The 21,101-nt window shown below is 33.4% G+C and overlaps 15 non-coding genes across 15 annotated transcripts; 7 read left to right on the top strand and 8 right to left on the bottom strand.

The window, feature by feature from the left end:
- Nucleotides 1-226: 226 nt before the first annotated feature.
- Nucleotides 227-298, bottom strand: TRNAQ-UUG (transfer RNA glutamine (anticodon UUG)). Its single transcript has one exon. It is a non-coding gene; the product is annotated as a tRNA-Gln (tRNA).
- Nucleotides 299-1,845: 1,547 nt separating this feature from the next.
- Nucleotides 1,846-1,917, top strand: TRNAQ-CUG (transfer RNA glutamine (anticodon CUG)). Its single transcript has one exon. It is a non-coding gene; the product is annotated as a tRNA-Gln (tRNA).
- Nucleotides 1,918-2,742: 825 nt separating this feature from the next.
- TRNAQ-UUG (transfer RNA glutamine (anticodon UUG)) lies at nucleotides 2,743-2,814 on the bottom strand. Its single transcript has one exon. It is a non-coding gene; the product is annotated as a tRNA-Gln (tRNA).
- Nucleotides 2,815-4,362: 1,548 nt separating this feature from the next.
- Nucleotides 4,363-4,434, top strand: TRNAQ-CUG (transfer RNA glutamine (anticodon CUG)). The gene has a single exon. It is a non-coding gene; the product is annotated as a tRNA-Gln (tRNA).
- Nucleotides 4,435-5,259: 825 nt separating this feature from the next.
- Nucleotides 5,260-5,331, bottom strand: TRNAQ-UUG (transfer RNA glutamine (anticodon UUG)). The gene has a single exon. It is a non-coding gene; the product is annotated as a tRNA-Gln (tRNA).
- Nucleotides 5,332-6,879: 1,548 nt separating this feature from the next.
- On the top strand, nucleotides 6,880-6,951 carry TRNAQ-CUG (transfer RNA glutamine (anticodon CUG)). Its single transcript has one exon. It is a non-coding gene; the product is annotated as a tRNA-Gln (tRNA).
- An 825-nt stretch (nucleotides 6,952-7,776) lies between these two features.
- Nucleotides 7,777-7,848, bottom strand: TRNAQ-UUG (transfer RNA glutamine (anticodon UUG)). The gene has a single exon. It is a non-coding gene; the product is annotated as a tRNA-Gln (tRNA).
- A 1,547-nt stretch (nucleotides 7,849-9,395) lies between these two features.
- Nucleotides 9,396-9,467, top strand: TRNAQ-CUG (transfer RNA glutamine (anticodon CUG)). The gene has a single exon. It is a non-coding gene; the product is annotated as a tRNA-Gln (tRNA).
- An 825-nt stretch (nucleotides 9,468-10,292) lies between these two features.
- Nucleotides 10,293-10,364, bottom strand: TRNAQ-UUG (transfer RNA glutamine (anticodon UUG)). Its single transcript has one exon. It is a non-coding gene; the product is annotated as a tRNA-Gln (tRNA).
- Nucleotides 10,365-12,808: 2,444 nt separating this feature from the next.
- Nucleotides 12,809-12,880, bottom strand: TRNAQ-UUG (transfer RNA glutamine (anticodon UUG)). The gene has a single exon. It is a non-coding gene; the product is annotated as a tRNA-Gln (tRNA).
- Nucleotides 12,881-14,427: 1,547 nt separating this feature from the next.
- TRNAQ-CUG (transfer RNA glutamine (anticodon CUG)) lies at nucleotides 14,428-14,499 on the top strand. The gene has a single exon. It is a non-coding gene; the product is annotated as a tRNA-Gln (tRNA).
- An 825-nt stretch (nucleotides 14,500-15,324) lies between these two features.
- Nucleotides 15,325-15,396, bottom strand: TRNAQ-UUG (transfer RNA glutamine (anticodon UUG)). Its single transcript has one exon. It is a non-coding gene; the product is annotated as a tRNA-Gln (tRNA).
- Nucleotides 15,397-16,942: 1,546 nt separating this feature from the next.
- On the top strand, nucleotides 16,943-17,014 carry TRNAQ-CUG (transfer RNA glutamine (anticodon CUG)). The gene has a single exon. It is a non-coding gene; the product is annotated as a tRNA-Gln (tRNA).
- An 825-nt stretch (nucleotides 17,015-17,839) lies between these two features.
- TRNAQ-UUG (transfer RNA glutamine (anticodon UUG)) lies at nucleotides 17,840-17,911 on the bottom strand. Its single transcript has one exon. It is a non-coding gene; the product is annotated as a tRNA-Gln (tRNA).
- A 1,548-nt stretch (nucleotides 17,912-19,459) lies between these two features.
- On the top strand, nucleotides 19,460-19,531 carry TRNAQ-CUG (transfer RNA glutamine (anticodon CUG)). The gene has a single exon. It is a non-coding gene; the product is annotated as a tRNA-Gln (tRNA).
- The last annotated feature ends 1,570 nt before the right edge of the window (nucleotides 19,532-21,101 follow it).

Genomic DNA, 21,101 nt, shown 5'->3' with positions numbered 1-21,101 from the left:
TGGATCAGCCTCTTGTGATGAGTTGAGAAAACAGAGTCAGCTCACAAAATATCTCATTATTTTGAGCCATTTTATTTCCATGTTTTCTAAAAGTTCTATCATTTGCTCACATCAAATAGACTTTAAAAATACAATCAATAAATCAATGTTTCACTCTACCCGTGTTAGATTTATGATATTTATGAATACACTTGACAGAAAAAGATTTGGTCATAAGTCATGAAAGTGGTCCCACCGAGATTTGAACTCGGATCCTTGGATTCAAAGTCCAAAGTGCTAACCATTACACCATGGAACCTCCCATGTGACAGGGGAGCAAATTGCTGCAGCAATGTGGACATTTCACATTTTTTATTTTCTACAGTCAAAGACAAACAGAATTATATAACTTTTCTATTCTGTTCAACTTTTGCCTATTGAACTATGTTAGGGAAGGATGTTGCACAAAGGACTCAAGTAACGCTATGACTCTGTTGAACAGTACTTTTTATGTGAGATAAGATTTTGCAATAAAAGATAAGATTCCCCCGTGAATGCAATCTCTTCTGCCAAAATGGAAAGCTCAACCTGGTACAGGTGGGTTGATGGTGTTATGCTTGTCAATCTGGACTCTGAAAACAGGGATCTAAGTACAAAGCTCAGTGGGACTTATCTAAGCTTTACGATTTTTTTTCCATTCAGTTCTTAGAAGTATTAATTGGAAAAACATCTCATTTACTTATAAACTTGTACGTATCAACTTATATGTATGTATCTCCCTATATATCGCTATATGTCTATGTATATTTATCGGAAAATATAAATATATACATTATAAAAATACATATAATTAATAGAGGTGAAAATAATGAACAGTTGTTGCCTCTCCGCATTTGAAACATGAGCTTCTTCTCCTTCCTCTTCTATATGTCCTGAAATTGAGATAGTCACTTTTTAATCAATTTTGATCTAACAACATAGTTGATTTGTACAAAGCATATCATACGATCTGTGAATAATTCTAAAAAAGAAAATTAGATCAGTACCTTTGAGGCCTCCAAGCAAAAGCTTATATTTCATGATTGCAGATCGACTGTTGAAAATCAGCATGAGAAATGTTTTATTTCACAATTTCCATACTAATATACAAAAAACATTTGTACTATCTGAATGATACCGTCATTGTGGTTCTCTAGGTTTGATTTAAGAACACATCTCTTTCAAAATGTGCTATGTTCGCCTTATCAATAGTGTGGAAATCTTCAAAAAGGAATGCTGGGAATCAGCCCTCTGAAATGCATTTGAGAAAAACAGGATAGGATTTTGTAATGTCGCACTATTTTATGTAGGAATGTGATGTTATGTGTATTATAAAGTTTGTATTTCTGTAACTTGTTCAAGCTGTTGGACATTTTGAAAGGAGTCAACATTTGTCTCTTTCAACCTACTGGTGGTGGATTGGAGCTATCAATAACAAAAATGACAGAAATGTAAAAGGTCGAGATTAGTAAAATAGTACCTCAAAGAATTGGACTGGTACCTTTGCATGCAAAGTCCAAAGTGCCAAGCGTTGCTCTTTGGAGCCACCCATGTGAGAGACAGAGAAATGGATGTAGTAGTTTGGAAATGTAGAATGTTTTAATATTCTTCAGTCAAATATGATCATTATTTTGTAAATTGCATTTCCTGATAAACGTTTGCACATTTAACACTGTTATGGAGAATGCAGCTGAAAAGAATCAAATCACATTATAGCTCTTTACACTATGAGCATTCAACTGAGATATCTTTTCATCAATGTAAGAAAAGCCCCCGCACTGATGCGCTCTCTTTTGTCTCAATGGAAAAATCCCTCATGTATGGCAGGGTTCCATGGTGTAATGGTTAGCACTCTGGACTCTGAATCCAGCGATCCGAGATCAAATCTCGGTGGGACCTGCTTGAATTATGAGATTTAATATTTCACTAATTTCTTAGAATTTGGACTTGGAAAAACATAACGTCAAAGTTTTATACTGAAACTTATCAACGTATAAGTATGTATCTATGTACACATGGCTATATCCATCTAGATAGTGATAATACAATATAAAGAAAAGAATTATTCATAAACATAAGTACTGAAGCTGAAAACTAAAAACTGTTCTTTCCCATCCACAATTTAAGCAAGAGGTTCTTTTCCTTTCTCATCTTTATGATCAGTAATAAGATAGTTAATTTTGCTGATTTCTTCTCTGACAACATTCTTGACTTACACAGTGCATTTAATTGTGAATTTCTTTGAAAGAGGAATTCAGATTAATACATTTGACATGTCTTTCGAAAGATTCTACTTTGTGGTTATGGATCTACTTTAGAAAAACAGAGTGTAAATATCTGTGTGTCTTAATTTCAAGATTGTTATTTAAAAGTTCATCTCTTCTGTCCCCAAAATACACAATTTGATTCCTCAAGTTTTCTTTTAATGAAGGCTTTCCAATTAAAAAAGTTCCGTGTTCCCCTTATCAATAACAGTAAGATTTAAACAAGTAATATCTTGGATCAGCCTCTTGTGATGAGTTGAGAAAACAGAGTCAGCTCACAAAATATCTCATTATTTTGAGCCATTTTATTTCCATGTTTTCTAAAAGTTCTATCATTTGCTCACATCAAATAGACTTTAAAAATACAATCAATAAATCAATGTTTCACTCTACCCGTGTTAGATTTATGATATTTATGAATACACTTGACAGAAAAAGATTTGGTCATAAGTCATGAAAGTGGTCCCACCGAGATTTGAACTCGGATCCTTGGATTCAAAGTCCAAAGTGCTAACCATTACACCATGGAACCTCCCATGTGACAGGGGAGCAAATTGCTGCAGCAATGTGGACATTTCACATTTTTTATTTTCTACAGTCAAAGACAAACAGAATTATATAACTTTTCTATTCTGTTCAACTTTTGCCTATTGAACTATGTTAGGGAAGGATGTTGCACAAAGGACTCAAGTAACGCTATGACTCTGTTGAACAGTACTTTTTATGTGAGATAAGATTTTGCAATAAAAGATAAGATTCCCCCGTGAATGCAATCTCTTCTGCCAAAATGGAAAGCTCAACCTGGTACAGGTGGGTTGATGCTGTTATGCTTGTCAATCTGGACTCTGAAAACAGGGATCTAAGTACAAAGCTCAGTGGGACTTATCTAAGCTTTACGATTTTTTTTCCATTCAGTTCTTAGAAGTATTAATTGGAAAAACATCTCATTTACTTATAAACTTGTACGTATCAACTTATATGTATGTATCTCCCTATATATCGCTATATGTCTATGTATATTTATCGGAAAATATAAATATATACATTATAAAAATACATATAATTAATAGAGGTGAAAATAATGAACAGTTGTTGCCTCTCCGCATTTGAAACATGAGCTTCTTCTCCTTCCTCTTCTATATGTCCTGAAATTGAGATAGTCACTTTTTAATCAATTTTGATCTAACAACATAGTTGATTTGTACAAAGCATATCATACGATCTGTGAATAATTCTAAAAAAGAAAATTAGATCAGTACCTTTGAGGCCTCCAAGCAAAAGCTTATATTTCATGATTGCAGATCGACTGTTGAAAATCAGCATGAGAAATGTTTTATTTCACAATTTCCATACTAATTTACAAAAAACATTTGTACTATCTGAATGATACCGTCATTGTGGTTCTCTAGGTTTGATTTAAGAACACATCTCTTTCAAAATGTGCTATGTTCGCCTTATCAATAGTGTGGAAATCTTCAAAAAGGAATGCTGGGAATCAGCCCTCTGATATGCATTTGAGAAAAACAGGATAGGATTTTGTAATGTCGCACTATTTTGTGTAGGAATGTGATGTTATGTGTATTATAAAGTTCGTATTTCTGTAACTTGTTCAAGCTGTTGGACATTTTGAAAGGAGTCAACATTTGTCTCTTTCAACCTACTGGTGTTGGATTGGAGCTATCAATAACAAAAGATGACAGAAATGTAAAAGGTCGAGATTAGTAAAATAGTACCTCAAAGAATTGGACTGGTACCTTTGCATGCAAAGTCCAAAGTGCCAAGCGTTGCTCTTTGGAGCCACCCATGTGAGAGACAGAGAAATGGATGTAGTAGTTTGGAAATGTAGAATGTTTTAATATTCTTCAGTCAAATATGATCATTATTTTGTAAATTGCATTTCCTGATAAACGTTTGCACATTTAACACTGTTATGGAGAATGCAGCTGAAAAGAATCAAATCACATTATAGCTCTTTACACTATGAGCATTCAACTGAGATATCTTTTCATCAATGTAAGAAAAGCCCCCGCACTGATGCGCTCTCTTTTGTCTCAATGGAAAAATCCCTCATGTATGGCAGGGTTCCATGGTGTAATGGTTAGCACTCTGGACTCTGAATCCAGCGATCCGAGTTCAAATCTCGGTGGGACCTGCTTGAATTATGAGATTTAATATTTCACTAATTTCTTAGAATTTGGACTTGGAAAAACATAACGTCAAAGTTTTATACTGAAACTTATCAACGTATAAGTATGTATCTATGTACACATGGCTATATCCATCTAGATAGTGATAATACAATATAAAGAAAAGAATTATTCATAAACATAAGTACTGAAGCTGAAAACTAAAAACTGTTCTTTCCCATCCACAATTTAAGCAAGAGGTTCTTTTCCTTTCTCATCTTTATGATCAGTAATAAGATAGTTAATTTTGCTGATTTCTTATCTGACAACATTCTTGACTTACACAGTGCATTTAATTGTGAATTTCTTTGAAAGAGGAATTCAGATTAATACATTTGACATGTCTTTCGAAAGATTCTACTTTGTGGTTATGGATCTACTTTAGAAAAACAGAGTGTAAATATCTGTGTGTCTTAATTTCAAGATTGTTATTTAAAAGTTCATCTCTTCTGTCCCCAAAATACACAATTTGATTCCTCAAGTTTTCTTTTAATGAAGGCTTTCCAATTAAAAAAGTTCCGTGTTCCCCTTATCAATAACAGTAAGATTTAAACAAGTAATATCTTGGATCAGCCTCTTGTGATGAGTTGAGAAAACAGAGTCAACTCACAAAATATCTCATTATTTTGAGCCATTTTATTTCCATGTTTTCTAAAAGTTCTATCATTTGCTCACATCAAATAGACTTTAAAAATACAATCAATAAATCAATGTTTCACTCTACCCTTGTTAGATTTATGATATTTATGAATACACTTGACAGAAAAAGATTTGGTCATAAGTCATGAAAATGGTCCCACCGAGATTTGAACTCGGATCCTTGGATTCAAAGTCCAAAGTGCTAACCATTACACCATGGAACCTCCCATGTGACAGGGGAGCAAATTGCTGCAGCAATGTGGACATTTCACATTTTTTATTTTCTACAGTCAAAGACAAACAGAATTATATAACTTTTCTATTCTGTTCAACTTTTGCCTATTGAACTATGTTAGGGAAGGATGTTGCACAAAGGACTCAAGTAACGCTATGACTCTGTTGAACAGTACTTTTTATGTGAGATAAGATTTTGCAATAAAAGATAAGATTCCCCCGTGAATGCAATCTCTTCTGCCAAAATGGAAAGCTCAACCTGGTACAGGTGGGTTGATGCTGTTATGCTTGTCAATCTGGACTCTGAAAACAGGGATCTAAGTACAAAGCTCAGTGGGACTTATCTAAACTTTACGATTTTTTTTCCATTCAGTTCTTAGAAGTATTAATTGGAAAAACATCTCATTTACTTATAAACTTGTACGTATCAACTTATATGTATGTATCTCCCTATATATCGCTATATGTCTATGTATATTTATCGGAAAATATAAATATATACATTATAAAAATACATATAATTAATAGAGGTGAAAATAATGAACAGTTGTTGCCTCTCCGCATTTGAAACATGAGCTTCTTCTCCTTCCTCTTCTATATGTCCTGAAATTGAGATAGTCACTTTTTAATCAATTTTGATCTAACAACATAGTTGATTTGTACAAAGCATATCATATGATCTGTGAATAATTCTAAAAAAGAAAATTAGATCAGTACCTTTGAGGCCTCCAAGCAAAAGCTTATATTTCATGATTGCAGATCGACTGTTGAAAATCAGCATGAGAAATGTTTTATTTCACAATTTCCATACTAATTTACAAAAAACATTTGTACTATCTGAATGATACCGTCATTGTGGTTCTCTAGGTTTGATTTAAGAACACATCTCTTTCAAAATGTGCTATGTTCGCCTTATCAATAGTGTGGAAATCTTCAAAAAGGAATGCTGGGAATCAGCCCTCTGATATGCATTTGAGAAAAACAGGATAGGATTTTGTAATGTCGCACTATTTTGTGTAGGAATGTGATGTTATGTGTATTATAAAGTTCGTATTTCTGTAACTTGTTCAAGCTGTTGGACATTTTGAAAGGAGTCAACATTTGTCTCTTTCAACCTACTGGTGTTGGATTGGAGCTATCAATAACAAAAGATGACAGAAATGTAAAAGGTCGAGATTAGTAAAATAGTACCTCAAAGAATTGGACTGGTACCTTTGCATGCAAAGTCCAAAGTGCCAAGCGTTGCTCTTTGGAGCCACCCATGTGAGAGACAGAGAAATGGATGTAGTAGTTTGGAAATGTAGAATGTTTTAATATTCTTCAGTCAAATATGATCATTATTTTGTAAATTGCATTTCCTGATAAACGTTTGCACATTTAACACTGTTATGGAGAATGCAGCTGAAAAGAATCAAATCACATTATAGCTCTTTACACTATGAGCATTCAACTGAGATATCTTTTCATCAATGTAAGAAAAGCCCCCGCACTGATGCGCTCTCTTTTGTCTCAATGGAAAAATCCCTCATGTATGGCAGGGTTCCATGGTGTAATGGTTAGCACTCTGGACTCTGAATCCAGCGATCCGAGTTCAAATCTCGGTGGGACCTGCTTGAATTATGAGATTTAATATTTCACTAATTTCTTAGAATTTGGACTTGGAAAAACATAACGTCAAAGTTTTATACTGAAACTTATCAACGTATAAGTATGTATCTATGTACACATGGCTATATCCATCTAGATAGTGATAATACAATATAAAGAAAAGAATTATTCATAAACATAAGTACTGAAGCTGAAAACTAAAAACTGTTCTTTCCCATCCACAATTTAAGCAAGAGGTTCTTTTCCTTTCTCATCTTTATGATCAGTAATAAGATAGTTAATTTTGCTGATTTCTTATCTGACAACATTCTTGACTTACACAGTGCATTTAATTGTGAATTTCTTTGAAAGAGGAATTCAGATTAATACATTTGACATGTCTTTCGAAAGATTCTACTTTGTGGTTATGGATCTACTTTAGAAAAACAGAGTGTAAATATCTGTGTGTCTTAATTTCAAGATTGTTATTTAAAAGTTCATCTCTTCTGTCCCCAAAATACACAATTTGATTCCTCAAGTTTTCTTTTAATGAAGGCTTTCCAATTAAAAAAGTTCTGTGTTCCCCTTATCAATAACAGTAAGATTTAAACAAGTAATATCTTGGATCAGCCTCTTGTGATGAGTTGAGAAAACAGAGTCAACTCACAAAATATCTCATTATTTTGAGCCATTTTATTTCCATGTTTTCTAAAAGTTCTATCATTTGCTCACATCAAATAGACTTTAAAAATACAATCAATAAATCAATGTTTCACTCTACCCTTGTTAGATTTATGATATTTATGAATACACTTGACAGAAAAAGATTTGGTCATAAGTCATGAAAATGGTCCCACCGAGATTTGAACTCGGATCCTTGGATTCAAAGTCCAAAGTGCTAACCATTACACCATGGAACCTCCCATGTGACAGGGGAGCAAATTGCTGCAGCAATGTGGGCATTTCACATTTTTTATTTTCTACAGTCAAAGACAAACAGAATTATATAACTTTTCTATTCTGTTCAACTTTTGCCTATTGAACTATGTTAGGGAAGGATGTTGCACAAAGGACTCAAGTAACGCTATGACTCTGTTGAACAGTACTTTTTATGTGAGATAAGATTTTGCAATAAAAGATAAGATTCCCCCGTGAATGCAATCTCTTCTGCCAAAATGGAAAGCTCAACCTGGTACAGGTGGGTTGATGCTGTTATGCTTGTCAATCTGGACTCTGAAAACAGGGATCTAAGTACAAAGCTCAGTGGGACTTATCTAAACTTTACGATTTTTTTTCCATTCAGTTCTTAGAAGTATTAATTGGAAAAACATCTCATTTACTTATAAACTTGTACGTATCAACTTATATGTATGTATCTCCCTATATATCGCTATATGTCTATGTATATTTATCGGAAAATATAAATATATACATTATAAAAATACATATAATTAATAGAGGTGAAAATAATGAACAGTTGTTGCCTCTCCGCATTTGAAACATGAGCTTCTTCTCCTTCCTCTTCTATATGTCCTGAAATTGAGATAGTCACTTTTTAATCAATTTTGATCTAACAACATAGTTGATTTGTACAAAGCATATCATACGATCTGTGAATAATTCTAAAAAAGAAAATTAGATCAGTACCTTTGAGGCCTCCAAGCAAAAGCTTATATTTCATGATTGCAGATCGACTGTTGAAAATCAGCATGAGAAATGTTTTATTTCACAATTTCCATACTAATATACAAAAAACATTTGTACTATCTGAATGATACCGTCATTGTGGTTCTCTAGGTTTGATTTAAGAACACATCTCTTTCAAAATGTGCTATGTTCGCCTTATCAATAGTGTGGAAATCTTCAAAAAGGAATGCTGGGAATCAGCCCTCTGAAATGCATTTGAGAAAAACAGGATAGGATTTTGTAATGTCGCACTATTTTATGTAGGAAAGTGATGTTATGTGTATTATAAAGTTTGTATTTCTGTAACTTGTTCAAGCTGTTGGACATTTTGAAAGGAGTCAACATTTGTCTCTTTCAACCTACTGGTGGTGGATTGGAGCTATCAATAACAAAAATGACAGAAATGTAAAAGGTCGAGATTAGTAAAATAGTACCTCAAAGAATTGGACTGGTACCTTTGCATGCAAAGTCCAAAGTGCCAAGCGTTGCTCTTTGGAGCCACCCATGTGAGAGACAGAGAAATGGATGTAGTAGTTTGGAAATGTAGAATGTTTTAATATTCTTCAGTCAAATATGATCATTATTTTGTAAATTGCATTTCCTGATAAACGTTTGCACATTTAACACTGTTATGGAGAATGCAGCTGAAAAGAATCAAATCACATTATAGCTCTTTACACTATGAGCATTCAACTGAGATATCTTTTCATCAATGTAAGAAAAGCCCCCGCACTGATGCGCTCTCTTTTGTCTCAATGGAAAAATCCCTCATGTATGGCAGGGTTCCATGGTGTAATGGATAGCACTCTGGACTCTGAATCCAGCGATCCGAGTTCAAATCTCGGTGGGACCTGCTTGAATTATGAGATTTAATATTTCACTAATTTCTTAGAATTTGGACTTGGAAAAACATAACGTCAAAGTTTTATACTGAAACTTATCAACGTATAAGTATGTATCTATGTACACATGGCTATATCCATCTAGATAGTGATAATACAATATAAAGAAATGAATTATTCATAAACATAAGTACTGAAGCTGAAAACTAAAAACTGTTCTTTCCCATCCACAATTTAAGCAAGAGGTTCTTTTCCTTTCTCATCTTTATGATCAGTAATAAGATAGTTAATTTTGCTGATTTCTTATCTGACAACATTCTTGACTTACACAGTGCATTTAATTGTGAATTTCTTTGAAAGAGGAATTCAGATTAATACATTTGACATGTCTTTCGAAAGATTCTACTTTGTGGTTATGGATCTACTTTAGAAAAACAGAGTGTAAATATCTGTGTGTCTTAATTTCAAGATTGTTATTTAAAAGTTCATCTCTTCTGTCCCCAAAATACACAATTTGATTCCTCAAGTTTTCTTTTAATGAAGGCTTTCCAATTAAAAAAGTTCTGTGTTCCCCTTATCAATAACAGTAAGATTTAAACAAGTAATATCTTGGATCAGCCTCTTGTGATGAGTTGAGAAAACAGAGTCAACTCACAAAATATCTCATTATTTTGAGCCATTTTATTTCCATGTTTTCTAAAAGTTCTATCATTTGCTCACATCAAATAGACTTTAAAAATACAATCAATAAATCAATGTTTCACTCTACCCTTGTTAGATTTATGATATTTATGAATACACTTGACAGAAAAAGATTTGGTCATAAGTCATGAAAATGGTCCCACCGAGATTTGAACTCGGATCCTTGGATTCAAAGTCCAAAGTGCTAACCATTACACCATGGAACCTCCCATGTGACAGGGGAGCAAATTGCTGCAGCAATGTGGACATTTCACATTTTTTATTTTCTACAGTCAAAGACAAACAGAATTATATAACTTTTCTATTCTGTTCAACTTTTGCCTATTGAACTATGTTAGGGAAGGATGTTGCACAAAGGACTCAAGTAACGCTATGACTCTGTTGAACAGTACTTTTTATGTGAGATAAGATTTTGCAATAAAAGATAAGATTCCCCCGTGAATGCAATCTCTTCTGCCAAAATGGAAAGCTCAACCTGGTACAGGTGGGTTGATGCTGTTATGCTTGTCAATCTGGACTCTGAAAACAGGGATCTAAGTACAAAGCTCAGTGGGACTTATCTAAACTTTACGATTTTTTTTCCATTCAGTTCTTAGAAGTATTAATTGGAAAAACATCTCATTTACTTATAAACTTGTACGTATCAACTTATATGTATGTATCTCCCTATATATCGCTATATGTCTATGTATATTTATCGGAAAATATAAATATATACATTATAAAAATACATATAATTAATAGAGGTGAAAATAATGAACAGTTGTTGCCTCTCCGCATTTGAAACATGAGCTTCTTCTCCTTCCTCTTCTATATGTCCTGAAATTGAGATAGTCACTTTTTAATCAATTTTGATCTAACAACATAGTTGATTTGTACAAAGCATATCATACGATCTGTGAATAATTCTAAAAAAGAAAATTAGATCAGTACCTTTGAGGCCTCCAAGCAAAAGCTTATATTTCATGATTGCAGATCGACTGTTGAAAATCAGCATGAGAAATGTTTTATTTCACAATTTCCATACTAATATACAAAAAACATTTGTACTATCTGAATGATACCGTCATTGTGGTTCTCTAGGTTTGATTTAAGAACACATCTCTTTCAAAATGTGCTATGTTCGCCTTATCAATAGTGTGGAAATCTTCAAAAAGGAATGCTGGGAATCAGCCCTCTGAAATGCATTTGAGAAAAACAGGATAGGATTTTGTAATGTCGCACTATTTTATGTAGGAAAGTGATGTTATGTGTATTATAAAGTTTGTATTTCTGTAACTTGTTCAAGCTGTTGGACATTTTGAAAGGAGTCAACATTTGTCTCTTTCAACCTACTGGTGGTGGATTGGAGCTATCAATAACAAAAATGACAGAAATGTAAAAGGTCGAGATTAGTAAAATAGTACCTCAAAGAATTGGACTGGTACCTTTGCATGCAAAGTCCAAAGTGCCAAGCGTTGCTCTTTGGAGCCACCCATGTGAGAGACAGAGAAATGGATGTAGTAGTTTGGAAATGTAGAATGTTTTAATATTCTTCAGTCAAATATGATCATTATTTTGTAAATTGCATTTCCTGATAAACGTTTGCACATTTAACACTGTTATGGAGAATGCAGCTGAAAAGAATCAAATCACATTATAGCTCTTTACACTATGAGCATTCAACTGAGATATCTTTTCATCAATGTAAGAAAAGCCCCCGCACTGATGCGCTCTCTTTTGTCTCAATGGAAAAATCCCTCATGTATGGCAGGGTTCCATGGTGTAATGGATAGCACTCTGGACTCTGAATCCAGCGATCTGAGTTCAAATCTCGGTGGGACCTGCTTGAATTATGAGATTTAATATTTCACTAATTTCTTAGAATTTGGACTTGGAAAAACATAACGTCAAAGTTTTATACTGAAACTTATCAACGTATAAGTATGTATCTATGTACACATGGCTATATCCATCTAGATAGTGATAATACAATATAAAGAAATGAATTATTCATAAACATAAGTACTGAAGCTGAAAACTAAAAATTGTTCTTTCCCATCCACAATTTAAGCAAGAGGTTCTTTTCCTTTCTCATCTTTATGATCAGTAATAAGATAGTTAATTTTGCTGATTTCTTATCTGACAACATTCTTGACTTACACAGTGCATTTAATTGTGAATTTCTTTGAAAGAGGAATTCAGATTAATACATTTGACATGTCTTTCGAAAGATTCTACTTTGTGGTTATGGATCTACTTTAGAAAAACAGAGTGTAAATATCTGTGTGTCTTAATTTCAAGATTGTTATTTAAAAGTTCATCTCTTCTGTCCCCAAAATACACAATTTGATTCCTCAAGTTTTCTTTTAATGAAGGCTTTCCAATTAAAAAAGTTCTGTGTTCCCCTTATCAATAACAGTAAGATTTAAACAAGTAATATCTTGGATCAGCCTCTTGTGATGAGTTGAGAAAACAGAGTCAGCTCACAAAATATCTCATTATTTTGAGCCATTTTATTTCCATGTTTTCTAAAAGTTCTATCATTTGCTCACATCAAATAGACTTTAAAAATACAATCAATAAATCAATGTTTCACTCTACCCGTGTTAGATTTATGATATTTATGAATACACTTGACAGAAAAAGATTTGGTCATAAGTCATGAAAGTGGTCCCACCGAGATTTGAACTTGGATCCTTGGATTCAAAGTCCAAAGTGCTAACCATTACACCATGGAACCTCCCATGTGACTGGGGAGCAAATTGCTGCAGCAATGTGGACATTTCACATTTTTTATTTTCTACAGTCAAAGACAAACAGAATTATATAACTTTTCTATTCTGTTCAACTTTTGCCTATTGAACTATGTTAGGGAAGGATGTTGCACAAAGGACTCAAGTAACGCTATGACTCTGTTGAACAGTACTTTTTATGTGAGATAAGATTTTGCAATAAAAGATAAGATTCCCCCGTGAATGCAATCTCTTCTGCCAAAATGGAAAGCTCAACCTGGTACAGGTGGGTTGATGGTGTTATGCTTGTCAATCTGGACTCTGAAAACAGGGATCTAAGTACAAAGCTCAGTGGGACTTATCTAAGCTTTACGATTTTTTTTCCATTCAGTTCTTAGAAGTATTAATTGGAAAAACATCTCATTTACTTATAAACTTGTACGTATCAACTTATATGTATGTATCTCCCTATATATCGCTATATGTCTATGTATATTTATCGGAAAATATAAATATATACATTATAAAAATACATATAATTAATAGAGGTGAAAATAATGAACAGTTGTTGCCTCTCCGCATTTGAAACATGAGCTTCTTCTCCTTCCTCTTCTATATGTCCTGAAATTGAGATAGTCACTTTTTAATCAATTTTGATCTAACAACATAGTTGATTTGTACAAAGCATATCATACGATCTGTGAATAATTCTAAAAAAGAAAATTAGATCAGTACCTTTGAGGCCTCCAAGCAAAAGCTTATATTTCATGATTGCAGATCGACTGTTGAAAATCAGCATGAGAAATGTTTTATTTCACAATTTCCATACTAATATACAAAAAACATTTGTACTATCTGAATGATACCGTCATTGTGGTTCTCTAGGTTTGATTTAAGAACACATCTCTTTCAAAATGTGCTATGTTCGCCTTATCAATAGTGTGGAAATCTTCAAAAAGGAATGCTGGGAATCAGCCCTCTGAAATGCATTTGAGAAAAACAGGATAGGATTTTGTAATGTCGCACTATTTTATGTAGGAAAGTGATGTTATGTGTATTATAAAGTTTGTATTTCTGTAACTTGTTCAAGCTGTTGGACATTTTGAAAGGAGTCAACATTTGTCTCTTTCAACCTACTGGTGGTGGATTGGAGCTATCAATAACAAAAATGACAGAAATGTAAAAGGTCGAGATTAGTAAAATAGTACCTCAAAGAATTGGACTGGTACCTTTGCATGCAAAGTCCAAAGTGCCAAGCGTTGCTCTTTGGAGCCACCCATGTGAGAGACAGAGAAATGGATGTAGTAGTTTGGAAATGTAGAATGTTTTAATATTCTTCAGTCAAATATGATCATTATTTTGTAAATTGCATTTCCTGATAAACGTTTGCACATTTAACACTGTTATGGAGAATGCAGCTGAAAAGAATCAAATCACATTATAGCTCTTTACACTATGAGCATTCAACTGAGATATCTTTTCATCAATGTAAGAAAAGCCCCCGCACTGATGCGCTCTCTTTTGTCTCAATGGAAAAATCCCTCATGTATGGCAGGGTTCCATGGTGTAATGGATAGCACTCTGGACTCTGAATCCAGCGATCCGAGTTCAAATCTCGGTGGGACCTGCTTGAATTATGAGATTTAATATTTCACTAATTTCTTAGAATTTGGACTTGGAAAAACATAACGTCAAAGTTTTATACTGAAACTTATCAACGTATAAGTATGTATCTATGTACACATGGCTATATCCATCTAGATAGTGATAATACAATATAAAGAAATGAATTATTCATAAACATAAGTACTGAAGCTGAAAACTAAAAACTGTTCTTTCCCATCCACAATTTAAGCAAGTGGTTCTTTTCCTTTCTCATCTTTATGATCAGTAATAAGATAGTTAATTTTGCTGATTTCTTATCTGACAACATTCTTGACTTACACAGTGCATTTAATTGTGAATTTCTTTGAAAGAGGATTTCAGATTAATACATTTGACATGTCTTTCGAAAGATTCTACTTTGTGGTTATGGATCTACTTTAGAAAAACAGAGTGTAAATATCTGTGTGTCTTAATTTCAAGATTGTTATTTAAAAGTTCATCTCTTCTGTCCCCAAAATACACAATTTGATTCCTCAAGTTTTCTTTTAATGAAGGCTTTCCAATTAAAAAAGTTCTGTGTTCCCCTTATCAATAACAGTAAGATTTAAACAAGTAATATCTTGGATCAGCCTCTTGTGATGAGTTGAGAAAACAGAGTCAGCTCACAAAATATCTCATTATTTTGAGCCATTTTATTTCCATGTTTTCTAAAAGTTCTATCATTTGCTCACATCAAATAGACTTTAAAAATACAATCAATAAATCAATGTTTCACTCTACCCGTGTTAGATTTATGATATTTATGAATACACTTGACAGAAAAAGATTTGGTCATAAGTCATGAAAGTGGTCCCACCGAGATTTGAACTCGGATCCTTGGATTCAAAGTCCAAAGTGCTAACCATTACACCATGGAACCTCCCATGTGACAGGGGAGCAAATTGCTGCAGCAATGTGGACATTTCACATTTTTTATTTTCTACAGTCAAAGACAAACAGAATTATATAACTTTTCTATTCTGTTCAACTTTTGCCTATTGAACTATGTTAGGGAAGGATGTTGCACAAAGGACTCAAGTAACGCTATGACTCTGTTGAACAGTACTTTTTATGTGAGATAAGATTTTGCAATAAAAGATAAGATTCCCCCGTGAATGCAATCTCTTCTGCCAAAATGGAAAGCTCAACCTGGTACAGGTGGGTTGATGCTGTTATGCTTGTCAATCTGGACTCTGAAAACAGGGATCTAAGTACAAAGCTCAGTGGGACTTATCTAAGCTTTACGATTTTTTTTCCATTCAGTTCTTAGAAGTATTAATTGGAAAAACATCTCATTTACTTATAAACTTGTACGTATCAACTTGTATGTATGTATCTCCCTATATATCGCTATATGTCTATGTATATTTATCGGAAAATATAAATATATACATTATAAAAATACATATAATCAATAGAGGTGAAAATAATGAACAGTTGTTGCCTCTCCGCATTTGAAACATGAGCTTCTTCTCCTTCCTCTTCTATATGTCCTGAAATTGAGATAGTCACTTTTTAATCAATTTTGATCTAACAACATAGTTGATTTGTACAAAGCATATCATACGATCTGTGAATAATTCTAAAAAAGAAAATTAGATCAGTACCTTTGAGGCCTCCAAGCAAAAGCTTATATTTCATGATTGCAGATCGACTGTTGAAAATCAGCATGAGAAATGTTTTATTTCACAATTTCCATACTAATATACAAAAAACATTTGTACTATCTGAATGATACCGTCATTGTGGTTCTCTAGGTTTGATTTAAGAACACATCTCTTTCAAAATGTGCTATATTCGCCTTATCAATAGTGTGGAAATCTTCAAAAAGGAATGCTGGGAATCAGCCCTCTGAAATGCATTTGAGAAAAACAGGATAGGATTTTGTAATGTCGCACTATTTTGTGTAGGAATGTGATGTTATGTGTATTATAAAGTTCGTATTTCTGTAACTTGTTCAAGCTGTTGGACATTTTGAAAGGATTCAACATTTTTCTCTTTCAACCTACTGGTGTTGGATTGGAACTATCAATAACAAAAGATGACAGAAATGTAAAAGGTCGAGATTAGTAAAATCGTACCTCAAAGAATTGGACTGGTACCTTTGCATGCAAAGTCCAAAGTGCCAACTGTTGCTCTTTGGAGCCACCCATGTGAGAGACAGAAATGGATGTAGTAGTTTGGAAATGTAGAATGTTTTAATATTCTTCAGTCAAATATGATCATTATTTTGTAAATTGCATTTCCTGATAAACGTTTGCACATTTAACACTGTTATGGAGAATGCAGCTGAAAAGAATCAAATCACATTATAGCTCTTTACACTATGAGCATTCAACTGAGATATCTTTTCATCAATGTAAGAAAAGCCCCCGCACTGATGCGCTCTCTTTTGTCTCAATGGAAAAATCCCTCATGTATGGCAGGGTTCCATGGTGTAATGGTTAGCACTCTGGACTCTGAATCCAGCGATCCGAGTTCAAATCTCGGTGGGACCTGCTTGAATTATGAGATTTAATATTTCACTAATTTCTTAGAATTTGGACTTGGAAAAACATAACGTCAATGTTTTATACTGAAACTTATCAACGTATAAGTATGTATCTATGTACACATGGCTATATCCATCTAGATAGTGATAATACAATATAAAGAAAAGAATTATTCATAAACATAAGTACTGAAGCTGAAAACTAAAAACTGTTCTTTCCCATCCACAATTTAAGCAAGAGGTTCTTTTCCTTTCTCATCTTTATGATCAGTAATAAGATAGTTAATTTTGCTGATTTCTTATCTGACAACATTCTTGACTTACACAGTGCATTTAATTGTGAATTTCTTTGAAAGAGGAATTCAGATTAATACATTTGACATGTCTTTCGAAAGATTCTACTTTGTGGTTATGGATCTACTTTAGAAAAACAGAGTGTAAATATCTGTGTGTCTTAATTTCAAGATTGTTATTTAAAAGTTCATCTCTTCTGTCCCCAAAATACACAATTTGATTCCTCAAGTTTTCTTTTAATGAAGGCTTTCCAATTAAAAAAGTTCCGTGTTCCCCTTATCAATAACAGTAAGATTTAAACAAGTAATATCTTGGATCAGCCTCTTGTGATGAGTTGAGAAAACAGAGTCAGCTCACAAAATATCTCATTATTTTGAGCCATTTTATTTCCATGTTTTCTAAAAGTTCTATCATTTGCTCACATCAAATAGACTTTAAAAATACAATCAATAAATCAATGTTTCACTCTACCCGTGTTAGATTTATGATATTTATGAATACACTTGACAGAAAAAGATTTGGTCATAAGTCATGAAAGTGGTCCCACCGAGATTTGAACTCGGATCCTTGGATTCAAAGTCCAAAGTGCTAACCATTACACCATGGAACCTCCCATGTGACTGGGGAGCAAATTGCTGCAGCAATGTGGACATTTCACATTTTTTATTTTCTACAGTCAAAGACAAACAGAATTATATAACTTTTCTATTCTGTTCAACTTTTGCCTATTGAACTATGTTAGGGAAGGATGTTGCACAAAGGACTCAAGTAACGCTATGACTCTGTTGAACAGTACTTTTTATGTGAGATAAGATTTTGCAATAAAAGATAAGATTCCCCCGTGAATGCAATCTCTTCTGCCAAAATGGAAAGCTCAACCTGGTACAGGTGGGTTGATGGTGTTATGCTTGTCAATCTGGACTCTGAAAACAGGGATCTAAGTACAAAGCTCAGTGGGACTTATCTAAGCTTTACGATTTTTTTTCCATTCAGTTCTTAGAAGTATTAATTGGAAAAACATCTCATTTACTTATAAACTTGTACGTATCAACTTATATGTATGTATCTCCCTATATATCGCTATATGTCTATGTATATTTATCGGAAAATATAAATATATACATTATAAAAATACATATAATTAATAGAGGTGAAAATAATGAACAGTTGTTGCCTCTCCGCATTTGAAACATGAGCTTCTTCTCCTTCCTCTTCTATATGTCCTGAAATTGAGATAGTCACTTTTTAATCAATTTTGATCTAACAACATAGTTGATTTGTACAAAGCATATCATACGATCTGTGAATAATTCTAAAAAAGAAAATTAGATCAGTACCTTTGAGGCCTCCAAGCAAAAGCTTATATTTCATGATTGCAGATCGACTGTTGAAAATCAGCATGAGAAATGTTTTATTTCACAATTTCCATACTAATATACAAAAAACATTTGTACTATCTGAATGATACCGTCATTGTGGTTCTCTAGGTTTGATTTAAGAACACATCTCTTTCAAAATGTGCTATGTTCGCCTTATCAATAGTGTGGAAATCTTCAAAAAGGAATGCTGGGAATCAGCCCTCTGATATGCATTTGAGAAAAACAGGATAGGATTTTGTAATGTCGCACTATTTTGTGTAGGAATGTGATGTTATGTGTATTATAAAGTTCGTATTTCTGTAACTTGTTCAAGCTGTTGGACATTTTGAAAGGAGTCAACATTTGTCTCTTTCAACCTACTGGTGTTGGATTGGAGCTATCAATAACAAAAGATGACAGAAATGTAAAAGGTCGAGATTAGTAAAATAGTACCTCAAAGAATTGGACTGGTACCTTTGCATGCAAAGTCCAAAGTGCCAAGCGTTGCTCTTTGGAGCCACCCATGTGAGAGACAGAGAAATGGATGTAGTAGTTTGGAAATGTAGAATGTTTTAATATTCTTCAGTCAAATATGATCATTATTTTGTAAATTGCATTTCCTGATAAACGTTTGCACATTTAACACTGTTATGGAGAATGCAGCTGAAAAGAATCAAATCACATTATAGCTCTTTACACTATGAGCATTCAACTGAGATATCTTTTCATCAATGTAAGAAAAGCCCCCGCACTGATGCGCTCTCTTTTGTCTCAATGGAAAAATCCCTCATGTATGGCAGGGTTCCATGGTGTAATGGTTAGCACTCTGGACTCTGAATCCAGCGATCCGAGATCAAATCTCGGTGGGACCTGCTTGAATTATGAGATTTAATATTTCACTAATTTCTTAGAATTTGGACTTGGAAAAACATAACGTCAAAGTTTTATACTGAAACTTATCAACGTATAAGTATGTATCTATGTACACATGGCTATATCCATCTAGATAGTGATAATACAATATAAAGAAAAGAATTATTCATAAACATGAGTACTGAAGCTGAAAACTAAAAACTGTTCTTTCCCATCCACAATTTAAGCAAGAGGTTCTTTTCCTTTCTCATCTTTATGATCAGTAATAAGATAGTTAATTTTGCTGATTTCTTATCTGACAACATTCTTGACTTACACAGTGCATTTAATTGTGAATTTCTTTGAAAGAGGAATTCAGATTAATACATTTGACATGTCTTTCGAAAGATTCTACTTTGTGGTTATGGATCTACTTTAGAAAAACAGAGTGTAAATATCTGTGTGTCTTAATTTCAAGATTGTTATTTAAAAGTTCATCTCTTCTGTCCCCAAAATACACAATTTGATTCCTCAAGTTTTCTTTTAATGAAGGCTTTCCAATTAAAAAAGTTCCGTGTTCCCCTTATCAATAACAGTAAGATTTAAACAAGTAATATCTTGGATCAGCCTCTTGTGATGAGTTGAGAAAACAGAGTCAGCTCACAAAATATCTCATTATTTTGAGCCATTTTATTTCCATGTTTTCTAAAAGTTCTATCATTTGCTCACATCAAATAGACTTTAAAAATGCAATCAATAAATCAATGTTTCACTCTACCCGTGTTAGATTTATGATATTTATGAATACACTTGACAGAAAAAGATTTGGTCATAAGTCATGAAAGTGGTCCCACCGAGATTTGAACTTGGATCCTTGGATTCAAAGTCCAAAGTGCTAACCATTACTCCATGGAACCTCCCATGAGACAGGGGAGCAAATTGCTGCAGCAATGTGGACATTTCACATTTTTTATTTTCTACAGTCAAAGACAAACAGAATTATATAACTTTTCTATTCTGTTCAACTTTTGCCTATTGAACTATGTTAGGGAAGGATGTTGCACAAAGGACTCAAGTAACGCTATGACTCTGTTGAACAGTACTTTTTATGTGAGATAAGATTTTGCAATAAAAGATAAGATTCCCCCGTGAATGCAATCTCTTCTGCCAAAATGGAAAGCTCAACCTGGTACAGGTGGGTTGATGGTGTTATGCTTGTCAATCTGGACTCTGAAAACAGGGATCTAAGTACAAAGCTCAGTGGGACTTATCTAAGCTTTACGATTTTTTTTCCATTCAGTTCTTAGAAGTATTAATTGGAAAAACATCTCATTTACTTATAAACTTGTACGTATCAACTTATATGTATGTATCTCCCTATATATCGCTATATGTCTATGTATATTTATCGGAAAATATAAATATATACATTATAAAAATACATATAATTAATAGAGGTGAAAATAATGAACAGTTGTTGCCTCTCCGCATTTGAAACATGAGCTTCTTCTCCTTCCTCTTCTATATGTCCTGAAATTGAGATAGTCACTTTTTAATCAATTTTGATCTAACAACATAGTTGATTTGTAC

The sequence above is a fragment of the Lissotriton vulgaris genome, chromosome 4_1, assembly GCF_964263255.1.
Source record: "Lissotriton vulgaris chromosome 4_1, aLisVul1.2, whole genome shotgun sequence".
In the NCBI taxonomy this organism is placed as follows: Eukaryota; Metazoa; Chordata; class Amphibia; order Caudata; family Salamandridae; genus Lissotriton; species Lissotriton vulgaris.
Note: the sequence above shows the minus strand (reverse complement) of the source record. Positions and strands in the feature narration are given on the sequence as shown.